Source organism: Muntiacus reevesi, chromosome X (assembly GCF_963930625.1).
Source record: "Muntiacus reevesi chromosome X, mMunRee1.1, whole genome shotgun sequence".
NCBI classification, from domain to species: domain Eukaryota; kingdom Metazoa; phylum Chordata; class Mammalia; order Artiodactyla; family Cervidae; genus Muntiacus; species Muntiacus reevesi.
The window spans coordinates 130,189,260-130,208,763 of record NC_089271.1 but is presented as its reverse complement, the minus strand read 5'-3'; the positions used below and the strand labels follow the sequence as shown (position 1 = coordinate 130,208,763).

Here is a 19,504-nt window from a genome sequence, read left to right as displayed (position 1 = left end):
GTGCAGCCGAGATGAAACCAGATGCGCGTCCCGGAGCTCTGGGAAGAAGTGCACGGTCAGTGCCTGGACGGTGACCTGCGCTTTTCAGAACTCCAGGAAACGACCTTTCCCTACGGCAGGGAGGGGACAGGACGCAGAGCTCCTGCCTCTGCTGCTCTCAGCTCAGGGCTCGCATGCCTGCTCCTGCCCTTGAACCAGTTCACTGATCTAGGTGCCTTTCCTCCTTTCCGGATGCAATTCCTCCTGTAATCCAGTGATCTGCAGGAAAGACGAGACGGCAGAAGTACACTCGGAATGTAAGAACAGCGGTAACCGCCTCAAACGGTGCAGGAGCTCCTGGTCCCACGGACAAAGAGCACTCCGAGGGCGCTGGGCTGAAGCCCCGGGAGCCTGGGAACAGGCAGCAGTCCCTCTACTGCGTCACTTACATTCCGTTGCCAACAACAGGAGCGGAAGAGCGTTTTACAACCCGCTTGGACAAATTCCGAAGTAAGTGGTCTACTCAGAAGGCGCCCACCTTCTGGGGAGCACTGGCAGGGCCCAAGACTCATTCTTTCTCCTAGAACCTCTTTCGTCCTTTTCTGAGCCAAAGGCCAACTAGGGGGTCTTAAGGCCACTGAAAAGAAGTGCATATTTGTTTAATTTTTGGGCCGCACCGCCCAGCTTGTGGGATCTTAGTTCCCCCACCAGGGACTGAACCTAGGCCCTCTGCAATGAGAATGTGGAATCCTAACCGCCAGGGAATTCCCAAGAAATACTTTAAAGAGAATGTCTTTATTTTTATTTATTTATTTATTTTTCCATTTATCTTTATTCGTTGGAGGCTAATTACTTTACAATATTGTAATGGTTTTTGCCATACATTGACATGAGTCAGCCATGGATTTACATGTGTTCCCCATCCGGATCCCCCCTCCCCCATCCCTCTGGGTCTTCCCAGTGCACCAGCCCTGAGCACTTGTCTCATGCATCCAACCTGGGCTGGTGATCTGTTTCACTCTTGATAGTATATTTGTTTCAATGCTATTCTCTCAGAATATCCCACCCTCGCCTTCTCCCACAGAGTCCAAAAGTCTGTTCTGTACATCTGTGTCTCTTTTTCTGTTTTGCATATAGGGTTATCATTACCATCTTTTAAAATTCCATATATATGCATTAGTATACTGTATTGATGTTTATCTTTCTGGCTTACTTCACTCTGTATAATGGGCTCCAGTTTCATCCATCTCATGAGAACTGATTCAAATGAATTCTTTTTAATGGCTGAGTAATATTCCATGGTGTATATGTACCACAGCTTCCTTATCCATTCGTCTGCTGATGGGCATCTAGGTTGCTTCCATGTCCTGGCTATTATAAACAATGTTGTGATGAACATTGGGGTACATGTGTCTCTTTCAGATCTGGTTTCCTTGGTGTGTATACCCAGCAGTGGTATTGCTGGGTCATATGGCAGTTCTATTTCCAGTTTTTTAAGAAATCTCCACACTGTTTTCCATAGTGGCTGTACTAGTTTGCATTCCCACCAACAGTGTAGGAGGGTTCCCTTTTCCCCACACCCTCTCCAGCATTTATTGCTTGTGGACTTTTGGATAGCAGCCATCCTGACTGGCGTGTAATGGTACCTCATTGTGGTTTTGATTTGCATTTCTCTGGTAATGAGTGATGTTGAGCATCTTTTCATGTGTTTGTTAACCATCTGTATGTCTTCTTTGGATAAATGTGTGTTTAGTTCTTTGGCCCATTTTTTGATTGGGTCATTTATTTTTCTGGAATTGAGCTGCAGGAAGAGAATGTCTTCAATAAATCTTGTCAGCCTCAAAAGAATTTTAAAATATTTTAAATAAATTATATAAATTTTATATAAAAAATTGTCCTTGGGCACTAGAGTGGAGGCAATTCTTCCTGGCACCAGGGTAGATATTTTCACACAGCATTAAAATGAATCAAGTGGCCACACTTTGGCTTGATGCTAAATTTTTGTAAACTGTGTCTGATTCAAACCAAGGTGGTGATCAGGGTGAGGAGAGTAAGGTGTGGCTAGTTGTCAAGTGAAGGGTCAGATCCTGTCCTGATTTAAAATTTTGATAATTTGTTCATAATAATTAATTTTGATTTTTTAAAAATTGCAAAAGTATTTTTCCCAGCAGATATCATTGTCCTCATTTTATTTTTTGAAAAATTTTTATTGAAGTATAGTTGATTTACAGTGCTGTGATACAACTAACAAAAATATCATTTATCTGGAATCCTGAGTTTTGGGGTCCCTGAAATTTATTTATTTATGTGTGATCTTTAGTTCCCTGACCAGGAATCAGACCTATGCCCCCTGCAGTGGAAGCGTGGAATCCTAACCACTGAACTTTCAGGGAAGTCCCGGGTCCCTTGAAATTTAATGTGGAGAGAAAAACATTACTAAAGCAAGGCCACAATCTGGATATTACAGAACAATGTAGTGGGGGTGAAGAGTTGTGGGATAGATATTTGAAAGTAAGTATGAGGATTTCCCTGGGGGTCTGGTGGTTAAGACTCTGTGCTTCTACTGCAGGGGGCCAGCCAGGTTCAATCCCTGGTCTGGGAACTAAGATCCTGCTTTGCTCTCCACCACCCAAAAAGCAAGCATGAATGGAACATGGTGTATTTCATTTCATCTACAACTTCAAACACTGGATATTTGTGGTTTTCTTCCCTCAGAAAGGAATTTGCAAGATGCACTTGTGTGCATGAAGCCAGGATATAGGCCAGTAAACTTGAAAAAATTGTTGAGGCAGCCATTCTAAAACCTGCTTCTGGACTTGCACGTCTTTGTCCTAGACATTCTGAAATTGTGTGTTTTTGCTACCTTTTCCATGTTTGGAGAATAAGTTTCAAACTTTGGGTCTTTGTGAGTGGGAAGTGGTATATGTAAACTCCAGCTTCTGGAAATTTCCTATTGCCACAGGGAACATGATTTTCTAAAGGAAAAAAAAATAGAACTGAATCACTTCTTCTAGTCTATGTATACAATTAAATATATATATATATGGATAATTTATAAGTAACATATAAATGTCTCATACATATATAATATAAATAAATATGTGCATAGGTATATGTATGCATATATATGAGGGAGAACTTCTGTGTGGAGACTATAAGATAGGAGTAATAGTAATATCTTTGTCATAGAATTGAAGAGAGGAATAAATGACATAATGTACACAAGTACATAGCACAATGTCTAGCCACAGAAGAAGCCCTTGAAAATGTTCCTCATCCCCTCGGTGTATTACCTGTGGAATATGTGGCATAATGGAGAGAGGCCCAATTAGAAATCACACATTCTGGTTCTTTCAGAGACACACACTGAAATATTTACAGATGAAATGATGTGATGTCTAGATTTGCCTTTAAATAATTCCAGGGCAGATGCAAGTGTGTTGGAGCATTGATTAAGGTGTTGATGAAACAATACTGGCTATGAATAATTGTTGAAGCCAAGTGATGAATACTTGGGATTCATCCTAAGATTGTTTCTGCTTTTACATATGTTTGACATTTTGCATAATAAAAAATATGTTTTTAAATGATCAGAGTTACAAACTCAAATGCTGACACAGCCAGGCCAGTAATATTAATATAACAGCAAGGAGCATGGTGACTGGCAAATTGGAGAACACTGTTTTCCAGCACAGTGTTGCTGGGCAGGAATGTTGGGCCAGCACTGCCATATTTTCCAGTTTTTCAAGATTGGCCCCAAATTTTAAAAATTTTAATAGTTTTTTTTTTTTTTTCAATTTTTTGGCCAAGCCACATGGCATGTGAGCTCTTAGCTCCCTGACCAGGGATCGAACTCAAGCCCTCTGCATTAGAAGAGCAGAGTCTCAACCATTGGACCACCAGAGTTGTCCCTCAAAATGTTTATATGAATCCTTCCATTTTTAAAATGTTGGCAACTAACTGAAATATATTTTCTTGAAAAGTGTGCTGAATATCTAAAACAGGTCTGCAGAATAGACTTGGGCTGCAGTTGCCAATTTGCCACCTTTGCCTGAGAAGCTAACATTAAAACAATTTCCATTTTTCTGCAGCAGAAGAATATAACTGAAAACACACCTAAAGCTAACAATCATAGGATGCCACTGTTCTGCCCTGTTATTTCTCATTGTAAGTCCTGCTCCCAGACATGCTTTGCTCTCTCTTCTCTATCCCTGCCTGGGAGTTTCTCTAAGTTGATCCTTCACTCTGCTTACCTAGTTCTGATCTCAGATTTCTGACCAGTGAGGACTAAGACATCATGAGTGGCCAGGACAGGAAGTCTCATGGTAATGAACCAGGTCCCACTGAAACATTATGCCTCAGGGACAAGGTAACAACAGGCTGGAGAAGAAAAAGGGAATTTTATGAATCCCTTTTGGTCCCTCATGTGGTCAAGAACATTTTCCTGAAGTTCGGTAGTTCTTTCCACCTCCTTTGCTTCTTTTTCTTCTGTTAAATGAAGTAGAATTTAAATATAATACTCTTTATTTTGTATGTGATATAATCCCAGTCTTAATAGATTCTCCTGAAGCATTACACACCCCCCTTCACCCTTTCTTCTTCATCCTTGAACAATGGGAAATAAACTTGCATTGGCAGATAAAATGCAGAACCCTGGCTTATATTTATATTTTAAATAAATAACAAACAATATTTTAGTATGTCTCCTATATTGCAGGGAAATTCTTATCCAGAAATATATTTGTTGTTTATCAGTAATTAAAACATAACTCAGCCTCCTGTATTATTTAAATATATTGAAATTTATCCTATACTTAAAAAATGATTTTTATGTATTTATTTATTGATTGCCTTGGGTCTTTGTTGCTGGTGAGTGGGGGCTACTGTTTGTTGTGGTGCTCAGGTTTCTCCTGTTGTGGAGCACGGACTCTAGGTGCACAGGCTTCAGTGGTTGTAGCACTCAGGCCCAGTAGTTGTGACTCTCCGGCCCTAGAGCTTTAGGGATTCAGTAGTTGTCGCACACGGGCTTAGTTGCATGTAGAATCCTCTCAGATCAGAGACTGAACCCACATCCCATGCATTGGCAGGCAGATTCTTATCCACTGTACCACCAGGGTTATCCCCTGTATTCTCTTTTTTAAAAAATAATTATTTTTGGTTGTGCAGGGTCTTCGTCGCTGCAGTGAGTGGGGGTTGGTCTCTAGTTGCAGTGTACACTTCTCATTGACGTGTCTTCTCTTGTGGAGCACAGGCTCTAGGGCTCATGGGCTTCAGTAGTTGTGGTACATGGGTTCAGGTGCCCTGAGGCATGTGGGATCTTCCCAGGCCAGAGATCGAACTGGTGTCCCTTGCACTGCAAGGTGGATTCTTTTTTTTTTTTTTTTTTTTTTTCACAGAGCACAGAAAACTTTATTCATCCACACTGCTCCAGAGAAGGGCAGGCTCACTTCAATATGGTAATCCTCTTGGGCTTCCGCAAGCTCCTGCTCGATGAGCTTCTGCTCATCCTGCTTCTTCTTCTCCTCGGCTGCGAGCCTTCTCTCCTCTTCTGCCCGGGGTTTCAGGTAATTGTAGCGCTTGGCGCCATAGGCCAAGCCGAGGAACAGGGCGGAGTAACTGCCGAGTTTGATGAGTGGAGAGACCTACACCGGCGGAACCATCTTGTCCGTGACCCTTGCAAGGTGGAGTCTTAACCACTGAATCAGCAAGAAAGCCCTACCCTGTATTCTCCCCGCCACCCCTCCCCCAGGTTTATTTATTTATTTATTTACTTTACAATATTGTATTGGTTTTGCCATACATTGACATGAATCTGCCACGGGTGTACATGTGTTCCCCATCCTGAACCCCCCTCCCACCTCCCTCCCCATCCCATCCTTCTGGGTCATGCCAGTGCGCCAGGCCCGAGCACCCTGTATCATGCATCGAACCTGGACTAGCAATTCGTTTCAAATACGATAATTTACATGTTTCAATGCCGTTCTCCCATATCATCCTGCCCTTGCCTTCTCCAACAGAGTCCAAAAAGACTGCTCTATACGTACGTGTCTCTTTTGCTGTCTCACATGCAGGGTTATCGTGACCATCTTTCTAAATTCCATATACATGCGTTAGTATGCTGTATTGGTGTTTTTCTTTCTGACTTACTTCACTCTGTATAATAGGTTCCAGTTTCATCCACCTCATTAGAACTGATTCAAATGTATTCTTTTTAATGGCCGAGTAATATTCCATTGTGTATGTGTACCACAGCTTTCTTTCTTTTTTTTAAGAAAGCACTTTTATTTTACAAACTAAATATTTAGCTAAGATTTTCACTGGTTTTTCCTTACAGTTCTGTGATATCTGCTTGAAAGTTGCTGTCTACACAGTCTCTCCATCCTCTATATCTAAGAATTATTTTCTTTTTCTCTATTTTTATTTTTATTTATTTTTTATTAGTTGGAGGCTAATTACTTTACAATATTGTAATGGTTTTTGCCATACATTGACATGAAGCGGCCATGGATTTACATGGGTTTCACATCCCGATCGCCCCTCCCGCCTTCCTCCCCATCCCATCCCTCTGCGTCTTCCCAGTGTACCAGCCCTGAGCACTTGTCTCATGCATCCAACCTGGGCTGGTGATCTGTTTCACCCTTGATAGTATACTTGTTTCAATGCTATTCTCTCAGAATATCCCACCCTCGCCTTCTCCCACAGAGTCTAAAAGTCTGTTCTGTACATCTGTGTCTCTTTTTCTGTTTGGCATATAGGGTTACCATTACCATCTTTTAAAATTCCATATATATGCATTGGTATACTGTATTGATGTTTATCTTTCTGGCTTACTTCACTCTGTATAATGGGCTCAGTTTCATGCATCTCATGAGAACTGATTCAAATGAATTCTTTTTAATGGCTGAGTAATATTCCATTGTGTATATGTACCACAGCTTCCTTATCCATCCATCTGCTGATGGATAAAGCCCACATGGTCATGATGTATGACCTTTTTAAGATGTTGTTGGATTCTGTTTGCTAGAATTTTGTTCAGGTTTTTGTATCTATGTTCATCAGTGATATTGGCCTGTAGTTTTCTTTTTTTGTGGCATGTTTGTCAGGTTTTGGAATTAGGGCGATGGTGACTTCATAGAATGAGTGTGGAAGTTTACCTTCTTCTGCAATATTCTGGAAGAGTTTGAGTAAGATAGGTGTTAGCTCTTCTCTAAATTTTTGGTAAAATTCAGCAGTGAAGCCATCTGGTCCTGGGCTTTTGTTTGCTGGAAGATTTCTGATTACAGTTTCAATTTCCGTGCTTGTGATGGGTCTGTGAAGATTTTCTGTTTCTTCCTGGTTCAGTTTTGGAAAGTTATACTTTTCTAAGAATTTGTCCATTTCTTTCAAGTTGTCCATTTTATTGGCATAGAGCTGCTGGTAGTAGTCTCTTATTGTCCTTTGTATTTCAGTGTTGTCTGTTGTGATCTCTCCATTTTGATTTCTAATTTTGTTTATTTGGTTCTTCTCCCTTTGTTTCTTAATGATTCTTGCTAACGGTTTGTCAATTTTGTTTATCTTTTCAAGAAACCAGCTTTTAGCTTTGTTAGTTTTTGCTATGGTCTCTTTTGTTTCTTTTGCATTTATTTCTGCCTTAATTTTTAAGATTTCTTTCTTTCTACTAACCCTGGGGTTCTTCCTTTCTTCCTTCTCTAGTTGCTTTAGGTGTAGAGCTAGGTTACTTATTTGACTTTTTTCTTGTTTCTTGAGGTAAGCCTGTAATGCTATGAACCTTCCCCTTAGCACTGCTTTTACAGTGTCCCATAGGTTTTGGGTTGTTGTGTTTTCATTTTCATTCGTTTCTATGCATATTTTGATTTCTTTTTTGATTTCTTCTATGATTTGTTGGTTATTCAGAAGCATGTTATTTAGCCTCCATATGTTTATGTTGGAATTTTAATAGTTTTTTTTCCTGTAATTGACATCTAATCTTACTGCATTGTAGTCAGAAAGGATGCTTTGGATTATTTCAATTTTTTGGAATTTACCAAGGCTAGATTTATGGCCCAGGATGTGATCTATCCTGGAGAAGATTCCATGTGCGCTTGAGAAAAGGGTGAAATTAATTGTTTTGGGGTGAAATGTCCTATAGATATCAATTAGGTCTAACTGGTCTATTGTATCAGTTAAAGTTTGTGTTTCCTTGTTAATTTTCTGTTTAGTTGATATATCCATAGGTGTGACTGGGGTATTAAAATCTCCCACTATTATGGTGTTATTGTTAATTTCCCCTTTCATACTTGTTAGCATTTGCCTTACATATTGCTGTGCTTCTATGATGGGTGCATATATATTTATAATTGTTATATCTTCTTGGAGTGATGCTTTGATCATTACGTAGTGTCCATTTTGTCTCCTTTCACAGCCTTTGTTTTAAAGTCTATTTTGTCTGATATGAATATTGTGACTCCTGCTTTCTTTTGGTCTCTGTTTGCATGGAATTTCTTTTTCTAGCCCTTCACTTTCAGTCTGTATGTGTCCCTTGTTTTGAGGTGGGTCTCTTGTAGACAACATATATAGGGGTCTTGTTTTTGTATCCATTCAGCCAGTCTTTGTCTTTTGGTTGGGGTATTCAACCCATTTACATTTAAGGTAATTATTGATAAGCATGATCCGGTTGCCATTTACTTTATTGTTTTGGGTTCGAGTTTATACACCCTTTCTGTGTTTCCTGTCTATAGAATATCCTTTAGTATTTGTTGGAGAGCTGATTTGGTGGTGCTGAATTCTCTCAGCTTTTGTTTGTCTGTAAAGCTTTTGAATTCTCCTTCATATCTGAATGAGATCCTTGCTGGGTACAGTAATCTGGGCTGTAGGTTATTTTCTTTCATCACTTTAAGTATGTCCTGCCATTCCCTTCTTGCCTGAAGAGTTCTACTGATAGATCAGCTGTTATCCTTATGGGAATCCCTTTGTGTGTTATTTGTTTTTTTTCCCTTGCTGCTTTTAATATTTGTTCTTTGTGTTTGATCTTTGTTCATTTGATTAATATGTGTCTTGTGGTGTTTCACCTTGGGTTTATCTTCTTTGGGACTCTCTGGGTTTCTTGGACTTGGGTAATTATTTCTTTCCCTATTTTAGGGAACTTTTCAACTATTATCTCCTCAAGTATTTTCTCATGGTCTTTCTTTTTGTCTCCTTCTTCTGGGACTCCTATGATTCGAATGTTGGGGTGTTTGATATTGTCTCAGAGGTCTCTGAGGTTGTCCTCATTTCTTTTAATTCTTTTTTCTTTTTTCCTCTCTGTTTCCTTTATTTCTACCATTCTATCTTCTACCTCACTTATCCTATCTTCTGGATCTGTTATTCTACTGTCGGTTCCCTCCAGAGTGTTTTTTATCTCATTTATTGCATTATTCATTATATATTGACACTTTTTTATTTCTTCTAGGTCCTTGTTAAGCCTTTCTTGCATCTTCTTGATCCTTGTCTCCAGGCTATTTATCTGTAACTCCAATTTGTTTTCAATATATTAGATCATTTTCATTATCATTATTCAGAATTCTTTATCAGGTAGATTCCCTATCTCTTCCTCTTTTGTTTGGTTTGGTGGGCATTTATCCTGTTCTTTTACCTGCTGGGTATTTCTCTGCCTTTTCATCTTGTTTATATTGCTGTGTTTGGGGTGGCCTTTCTGTATTCTGACAGTTTGTGGATCCTCTTTATTGTGGAGGTTCCTCACTGTGGGTGGGGTTGGACGTGGCTTGTCAAGGTTTCCTGGTTAGGGAAACTTGTGTCGGTGTTCTGGTGGGTGAAGATGGATCTCTCCTCTCTGGCGTGCAATGAAGTGTCCAGTAATGAGTTCTGAGATGTCTATGGGTTTGGTGTGACTTTGGGCAGCCTGTATGTTGATGCTCAGGGCTATGTTCCTCTGTTATTGGAGAATTTGTGTGGTATGTCTTGCTCTGGATCTTGTTGGCCCTTGGGTGGTGGTTGGTTTCAGTGTAGGTATGGAGGCATTTGATGAGCTCCTATCAATTAATGTTCCCTGGAGTATGAGTTCTCTGGTGTCTCAGGATTTGGACTTAAGCCTCCTGCCTCTGGTTTTCAGTCTTATTCTTACAGTAGCGCCAAGACTTCTCCATCTATACAGAACCAATGATAAAACATCTAGGTTAATGATGAAAAGTTTCTCCACAGTGAGGGACACCCGGAGAGGTTCAGAGTTACATGGAGAAGAGAAGAGGGAGGAGGGAGATAGAGGTGACCAGGAGGAGAAAAGGGGGAATCAAAAGAGGCCAGAGCAAGCTAGCCAGTAATCACTTCCCTATGTACTCTCCACAGTCTGGATCCCTCAGAGATGTTCATGGAGTTACTCAGAGAAGAGAAGAGGGAGGAAGGAGACAGAGGTGGCCAGGAGGATAAAAGGGGAAATCAAAATGAGAGAGACAGATCCAGCCCGTAATCAATTCCCTACATGTTCTCCACAGCCCGGAACACACAAAGGGATTCACAGAGTTGGGTTGAGAAGAAAAGGGGGAGGGGGGAGATAGAGGCGACCTGGTGGAGAAAAAAGGGGAGTCAAAAGGGGGAGAGAGCAATCAGGCCAGTGATCTTGCTCCCAAGTAAAAATGGGTACTGAAGATTGGGTTTTTAAAGGTACAAAGTTGATAACAAATACCAAAAAGCAAAGATTAAAAATCTAGAGTAAAGGTTAGATTCTCAAAAATACAATAGTAAAACAACAACAATAACAACAAAACAAAGTCACAAAAATTATAGAATTTATATATATGAAATTTGCTTTAAAAATAGGGTCTTTTTTTGCAAGGTAATAGTAGGTTATAAAAATGAAAATTAATGGAGTAATATTGAACTTAAAAATAAACTTTATTTTATTTTAAAAAATGATGATAGTAAAAACATATCTAGGACTTTCTCTGGATCTGTTGCAGACCGTGTGGGGTCAGTTCATTTTCAGATAGCTCCTTGATCCGGCTTGTACTTCTCAAGGTCTATAGGCCCCTTCCTATGTAGTTGGTGCTAACTATTGGGTTTTAATCTATTGCACCTGTCTCTTCCAAAGCAGTTCCCTCTGTTTATTTCAACTTCTTCTGTTTGCTGGTCTCTTCAGGGTCTAATTTCCACCCTGACACGAGGGGGCGGTGGTGGTCACTTTTTTAGGCTCACTTGTTCAGTCGTGCTGTGGGGAGGGAGGAACATTGCATGCAAACAAATATAACTGACGTGTGTGGGGAGTGCTCGCAGTGTTTCAGCTGCACTGGGTTTGCCCCCGCTCACAGCGTGTGTGCTTTTCATGATCTACACTTCTCAGTCTCTAGGTTGCTCTGCTGGGAACTGTCTGAGGCGGGCCCTGGGTTGTGTGCACTTCCCAGGTCTAAGCCGCTCAGGTTCGGGTTCTCGGGTACCCCACAAAGGCACAGACTCGGTTGGGCCTGCGTTTTGTACCCTTCCTAGGTCCGAGCAGCTCAGGTGACCAGGTGCTTGGCAAGCGGGGTCGCTGCAACTTATCCCCTCCCCTGTCCCAGCCGCTCGGTTTTCTGGGTATACAATGGGCACACCTTCTCAGGTGTGCCGAGTGTCTCTTCTGGGGAGCTGCTCTCTGGCTGCGACCCTCCCAGCAGATGTTGACTGTCCAGAATCCCAAGAAGTCTTGGTCAGCAACGAAGTCTGCTTGCAGTTTGGTATAGGATGCCTCTCTGGGGCTGCGATTGCCCCCTTCTGGCTCTGGCTGCTCTCGCCTGCCTGTCTCTGGTGGGGGATGGGCCGCTCAGCAGCCGGCTAACTCTACTCGGTCCTTTGTTCTGTGAGCCGGCCTGGCAGTGTCTTAGGTTAGGGCTTTTCACGGGATAGCTGTCCCAAAGTCTGGGTTGATATCTCAAGCTAGTTCCCTCAGATTGCCCTCGGGGTATTCAGGCCCAGTCCGTACCCAAAGCACTGCAGCCCGCGCCTCCCTGTTCAGCCCCTGCTTGCTAGTGGGGGATGCGAGCGTCTGGGCTGCTGCTCCACTGGGGATTGCTGTTAGGCACACAATCTGTGGGGTTTAATTATTTATTTATTTTTCCTCCCGATTATTTTGCCCTCTGAGATTCCAAGGCTCACCACAGACCTGCTGGAGAGAGTGTTTCCTGGTGTTTGGAGACCTCTCTTTTTTTTTTTTAATTTTATTTTATTAGTTGGAGGCCAATTACTTCACAACATTTCAGTGGGTTTTGTCATACATTGACACGAATCAGCCATAGAGTTACACGTATTCCCCATCCTGATTCCCCCTCCCACCTCCCTCTCTACCCGACTCCTCTGGGTCCTCCCAGCCCACCAGGCCCGAGCACTTGTCTCATGCATCTCACCTGGGCTAGTGATCTGTTTCACCATAGATAATATACATGCTGTTCTCTCGAAACATCCCACCCTCACCGTCTCCCACAAAGTTCAAAAGTCTGTTCTGTACATCTGTGTCTCTTTTTCTGTTTTGCATATAGGGTTATCATTACCATCTTTCTAAATTCCATATATATGTGTTAGTATGCTGTAATGGTCTTTATCTTTCTGGCTTACTTCACTCTGTATAATGGGCTCCAGTTTCATCCATCTCATTAGAACTGATTCAAATGAATTCTTTTTAATGACTGAGTAATATTCCATGGAGTATATGTACCACAGCTTCCTTATCCATTCATCTGCTGATGGGCATCTAGGCTGCTTCCATGTCCTAGCTATTATAAACAGTGCTGCAATGAACATGGGGGTGCACGTGTCTCTTTCAGATCTGGATTCCTCAGTGTGTATGCCCAGAAGTGGTATTGCTGGGTCATATGGCAGTTCTATTTCCAGTTTTTTAAGAAATCTCCACACTGTTCTCCATAGTGGCTGTACTAGTTTGCATTCCCACCAACAGTGTAAGAGGGTTCCCTTTTCTCCACACCCTCTCCAGCATTTATTGCTTGTAGACTTTTGGATAGCAGCCATCCTGACTGGCGTGTAATGGTACCTCATTATGGTTTTGATTTGCATTTCTCTGATAATGAGTGATGTTGAGCATCTTTTCATGTGTTTGTTAGCCATCTGTATGTCTTCTTTGGAGAAATGAGACCTCTCTTTTTTAAGTCTCCCTCCCCAGGACGGATCTCTGTCTCTACCTCTTTTGTCTCTCTTTTTATCTTTTATATTTTGTCCTACCTTCTTTCGAAGACAACGGGCTGCCTTTCTGGGTGCCTGATGTCCTCTGCCAGCATTCAGAAGTTGTTTTGTGGAATTTGCTCAGCGTTCAAATGTTTTTTTAATTAATTTGTGGGGGAGAAAATGGTCTCCCTGTCCTATTCCTCCACCATCTTAGGACAGCCCTACCCTGTATTCTTTATGCTAAATATTATAACTGTAATACAAACATATTATCATTTCTGTAGGAAATGCTTTTAATACTTTGTACTTTTCTCCCCATTCCATTTATATTTTTTAGTTCAGGAGAGATTTTAAAAATATGTACTTTGATTTGAGCTAATATTATACACACACATATATACATTGATATATGACACAGTACACACACTGTATTATATAATATTAAAGTAGGAAGTCAAGAGATACCTGGAGTAACAGGCAAATTTGGCCTTGGAGTACAGAATGAAGCAGGGCAAAGGCTAATAGAGTTTTGCCAAGAGAATGCACTGGTCATAGCAAACACCCTCTTCCAACAACACAAGAGAAGACTCTACACATGGACATCACCAGATGGTCAACACTGATCAGACTGATTATATTCTTTGCAGACAAAGATGGAGAAGCTCTATACAGTCAGCAAAAACAAGACAGGGAGATGACTGTGGCTCAGATCATGAAATCCTTATTGCCAAGTTCAGACTGAAATTGAAGAAAGTGGAGAAAACCACTAGACCGTTCAGGTATGACCTAAATCAAATCCCTTATGACTATACAGTGGAAGTGAGAAATAGATTTAAGGGACTAGATCTGATAGAGTGCCTGATGAATTATGGACGGATGTTTGTGATATTTTACAGGAGACAGGAATCAAGACCATCCCCAAGAAAAAGAAATGCAAAAAAGCAAAATGGCTGTCTGAGGAGGCCTTACAAATAGCTGTGAAAAGAATGGAAGCAAAAAGCAAAGGAGAAAAGGAAAGATATACCCATTTGAATGCAGAGTTCCAGAGAATAGCCAGGAGAGATAAGAAAGCCTTCCTCAGCGATCAATGCAAATAAATAGAGGAAAACAATAGAGTGGGAAAGACTAGAGATCTCTTCCTGAAAGATGATGCTGTGAACGTGTTGCACTCAATATGCCAACAAATTTGGAAAACTCAGCAGTGGCCACAGGACTGGAAAAAGTCAGTTTTCATTCCAATCCCAAAGAAAGGCAGTGCCAAAGAATGCTCAAACTACTGCACAATGGCACTTATCTCACATGCTAGTAAAGTAATGCTCAAAATTCTCCAAGCCAGGCTTCAGCAATACATGAACTGTGAACTTCCAGATGTTCAGGCTGGTTTTAGAAAAGGCAGAGAAACTAGAGATCAAGTTGCCAACGTCCTCTGGATCATCAAAAAAGCAACAGAGTTCCAGAAAAACATCTATTTCTGCTTTATTGACTATGCCAAAGCCTTTGACTGTGTGGGTCACAATAAACTGTGGAAAATTCTGAAAGAGATGGGAATACCAGACCACCTGACCTGCCTCTTGAGAAACCTGCATGCAGGTCAGGAAGCAACAGTTAGAACTGGCCATGGAACAACAGACTGGTTCCAAATAGGTAAAGGAATACATCAAGGCTGTATACTGTCACCCTGCTTATTTAACTTCTATACAGAATACATCATGAGAAATGCTGGGCTGGAAGAAGCACAAGCTGGAATCAAGATTGTCGGGAGAAATATCAATAACCTCAGATATGGAGATGACACCACCCTTATGGCAGAAAGTTTAGAAGAACTAAAGAGCCTCTTGATGAAAGTGAAAGAGGAGAGTGAAAAAGTTGGCTTAAAGCGCAACATTCAGAAAACTAAGATCATGGCATCTGGTCCCATCATTTCATGGCAAATAGATGGGGAAATAGCGGAAATGGTGGCTGACTTTATTTTTCTGGGCTCCAAAATCACTGCAGATGGTGATTGCAGCCATGAAATTAAAAGATGCTTACTCCTTGGAAGGAAAGTTATGACCAACCTAGACAGCATATTGAAAAGCAGAGAGATTACTTTGTCAACAATTTCCATCTAGTCAAGGCTATGGTTTTTCCAGTGGTCATGTATGGATGTGAGAGTTGGACTATAAAGAAAGCTGAATGCAGAAGAATTGGTGCTTTTGAACTGTGGTGTTGGAGAAGACTCTTGAGAGTCCCTTGGACTGCAAGGAGATCCAACCAGTCCATCCTTTAGGAAATCAGTCCTGAATATTCATTTGAAGGACTGATGCTGAAGCTGAAACTCCAATACTTTGGCCACCTGATGCGAAGACCTGACTCATTTGAAAGGACCCTGATGCTGGGAAAGATTGAGGGCAGGAGGAGAAGAGGACGACAGAGGATGAGATGGTTGGATGGCATCACTGACTCAATGGACATGGGTTTGTGTAGACTCTGGGAGTTGGTGATGGACAGGGAAGCCTGGCGTGCTGCGGTTCATGGGGTCACAAAGAGTTGGACACGACTGATTGACTGAACTGAACTGATATATTATATACTAATATAATATTATATGATACAGGGTGTGTGTGTGACACATATAGTGTGTGTATCTATGTGTGTGTGAAACTGAAAGTGTTAGTTACTCAGACGTGTCTGACTCTTTGTGACCCCATGGACTGCAGCCCACTAGGCTCCTCTCCAGACAAGAATACTGGAGTGGATTGTCATTTCCTCCCCCAGTGGATCTTCCCCATCCCAGAGATCGAACACGGGTGTCTCACATTTCAGGCAGATTCGTTACTGTCTGAGCCATCAGGGAAGTCCGTAAAAGTGTTAGTGTGTGTGTGTGTGTGTGTGTTGTATATGTACATGTGTTTACATATACACCTAGGGCTTCCTAGGTCATGCTAGTGGTAAAGAAGCTGCCTGCTAATGAAGGAGACTTAAGGGACACAGTCCATGGTGTCACAAAGAGTCGGACACAACTGAAGCGACTTAGTACGCATGCACAGCAGGCGTTCATATGCACCCCCTCCCCAAATACAAGATGAATTGACTATATTGTTGAAATGGCCTCTTTGTGAAATATGACAAGTGTCCTATCGCCTTTTCCTTCAGTTATTTCACATACGGGCCTGAGGAAGGATGCTGTCTCCTGTTCAGCTCAGAGTCTCCTGAGGAACCGAAAGGATGCAGGGAGCTGGTGCCCAAGGTGGCTCATTTCCATGGATGCGCACTGCACTTCCGCCCGCCAGCGTGCACTCCAGACGTCATCAACTCGCCTGGTACCTTTTCCAAGGTTTCCTCTGCTTTGGGCGGGACCGCAGCATGGGCATTCTGGAAGGCCAGGCGCTAGTAGAGAGCTCCCCCCTTTTTCGCTGCAGCGTTGATTGGTCTGTCGCGCTCTTTAGCCGGGAGGCGGAGTTCGTGGAAGAGCCCCGAGCCCTTGGCGCCGCCGCTCTAGCCCGCACTCTGGCTCTCGGCCCGGGAACTGGCCGAGGCCCCAGAAACCAGCCCTGCGACCCCGGCTCCCGGTGTCGTTGGCAAGAGCTGCCTTCGGCTCCTCCGGGCGACCACTCCTCCCCTTCTGCCTCCTCGTTCACCGAGCGGGGCCGCCACTCTCACCGCTGCGGGAGCAACGAGGCAAAACAGATCTCCTGGACAAGGACCGGGAGGAGGTGAGTGATGCGGCCACACCTTCGCTCTGAGGAGCCCACCTGCCTTCAGAGTCTGCTTCATCTCTCTTCCCTTCTGAATGGTCCCCTTTTTTGCCTTTTCTATAATACCTTCCTTGAGCCCATTTTCATCCACTACTTCAATCCATTTGCAACAACCTCTTATACATCCTACTCCCTCACGTTCTCACCCTGCCTCAGGTCCTTTCACAAGGTGTCCTGGTCTTCACTCTCCCTTGCATCTGCGGACTTAGAGCAGACACGTCAAGCATCTAATATCAGTAACCAAGCAGGACCCTTTGGGGTCTTCCCGACTCCTCCACAGGCCTTCCAGAATGGCCTCTGCTTTTGTTCCCTCTGAAGTACCTGTTAATAGATAATAGTATTTGATGCACATTTCCTGTGTTGTTTTGCAGATGTGAAAACCCCACAGGGAATGGAAGATGTTTACTACTTGATGACCCTGACCGGATAGCCCCCAGGCCTACTGGAGCCTGAGGCTTGATAAATAATGTTAACCCCTGTGACACCATCCTGTTACCTCACCATCACCAGAGAATTGTTTACGAGAAGATCACTTACCCTGCGACCCGTCTACCTCACCTGGCCTCTTTAAAAAATGCTTTGCTGAAGGGATTCTCGGAGTTTGGTGGGGGAATTGGCAGGAGCCCCCCGTCTCCCTACATGGCCCTGAAATAAACGTTTTTCTGCTCCAAACTTTGATGTTTCTGTAGTGTTTGGCCTCACTGTGCCTGGGGCACACAAGTTTGCATTTGGTAATTTACCTACTGGAATTTACTTGTCTTTATGTTTGACCTCATGGAAGAAAGGAGCCCTGTTTTATTCATCAGAGAATTCACAGTGCCTGCCACTAAGTTGGTGCTCAACTATTGCTTCATGAATGATGAACAGATATTTTGGTTGAGATTTATAAGTGGGAATTCTTTATTGGGAGTTGGAAGGGTGGAGAATGAAAGTTGAAGTAGGAGAGGAGAAAAAAGCCTTCCTAAGCTCTCTCTATAATGGTTAGGTATTGTTCCTATTATTATAATAAGTATTGTTCTTTTAAATGTCCTTATCTGGTGCTATGTATCATTTTCTTCTTACCTTTCCTTATTTCTGGTCTATTTTCTTTTCCTTTACTATTTTTTCAGTTATTTTGTGTAAGTGACAATAAAAATTGTATTTAAGGTGTACAACTTGCTATTTTGATATATGTTTACATAGTGAAATGACAGCCACATTCAAGCTAATAAACATATTCGTCACCTCACATAGTCACCCCTTCCTCTTTTTGTGGTGAGAACACTTAAGATCTACCCTCCTAGCACGTTTCTAGTATCAGTGTGTATGTTTGTGTGCTCAGTCACTCAGTCGTGTCTGACTATTTGTGGCCCCATAGACTGTAACCCACCAGGCTTCTCTGCCCATGGAATTTTCCAGGCAGGAATCAATACAGTAGTGTTTAGTATAGTCATATGCTGTATATTAGATCTCTAGAACTTGAATCTTTGTGCCCTTTGACCAACATCTCCCCATTTTCCCCAAACCTTGGCATGCCTGGCAACCACAGTTCTACTCTATTCCTCTATGAGTTGAACTCTTTTAGATTCCACATATAAGTGAGATCATGCTATATTTGCCTCTGTCAGGCTTATTTCACTTAGCATAATGTCCTTTGGGTTCAATTTCATTTCCTTTGGTTAAATACACAGAAATGAGACTGCTGGATCATAGACTAGTTCTAATTTTCTTGAGAAAACTTCATTCTGTTTTCCATATTGATTGTTTCAATGTACATTCCCACCAGCAGTGTGCAAGGATTCCCTTTTCTCCATATCCTCACCAATACTTGTTATCTCTTGTCTTTTCTTTTTTAAAAAATTATTTATTTTAATTGGAGGCTAATTACTTTACAATATTGTAGTGGGTTTTGCCATACATTGACATGAATCAGCCATGGGTGTACATGTATTCCCCATCCTGAGCCCCTCCTTCCACTTCCCTTTGTCTTTTCTTTAATAGCGATTCTAACAGATGTGGTGATATCTCAATTGTGGTTTCGATTTGCATATCCCTGAGTATTAGTGAGCCCCTTTTCATACACCTACTGGCCATTTGTATGTCTTCTTTTGAGAAATAGCTATTCAGATCCTTTGCTCACTTTAAAATTTATTAACTTTTATTGAAGTACAGTTGATGTACCTTTGCCCATTCTTTTTTTTCTTTCTTCATTGTGAAGCTTGTGGGAATCTTAGTTCCCTGACCAGGGAATGAACCCCGGTCCTTGGCAGTGAGAGCGTGGAATCCTAACCACTGAACTGCTGGGGAATTCCCCTTTGCTCATTTTTAAATTGCATTATTTTTGTGTTTTGTTTGTGTTTTTGTTTTGTTTTTTGCTATTGAGTTGTTCAAGTTCCTTGCGTATTTTGGATATTAACCTTTATCAGATATATGGTTCACAAATATATTCTCCCATTCCATAGGTTGCCATTTCACTCTGGCAATTGTTTCCTTTCTTATGCAGAAAGCTTTTTAGTTTGATGTGGTCCTACTTGTCTATTTTTACTTTTGTTTTCTGTGCTTTTGGTGTCATGATCAAAAAATTGTCATGACCAATGTCAATTAATTTTTCCTGTGCATTTTTTTTTCTAGTAGTTTTTACTGTTTCAGGTTTTATGTTAATTTAAAAAATAAATAATTGGCACTCTTTC

The 19,504-nt window shown here is 41.9% G+C and overlaps 1 pseudogene; it reads right to left on the bottom strand.

Moving 5' to 3' along the window:
• Positions 1-5,369: 5,369 nt before the first annotated feature.
• Positions 5,370-5,639, bottom strand: LOC136154711 (ATP synthase subunit e, mitochondrial pseudogene; annotated as a pseudogene).
• Between the last annotated feature and the right edge of the window lie 13,865 nt (positions 5,640-19,504).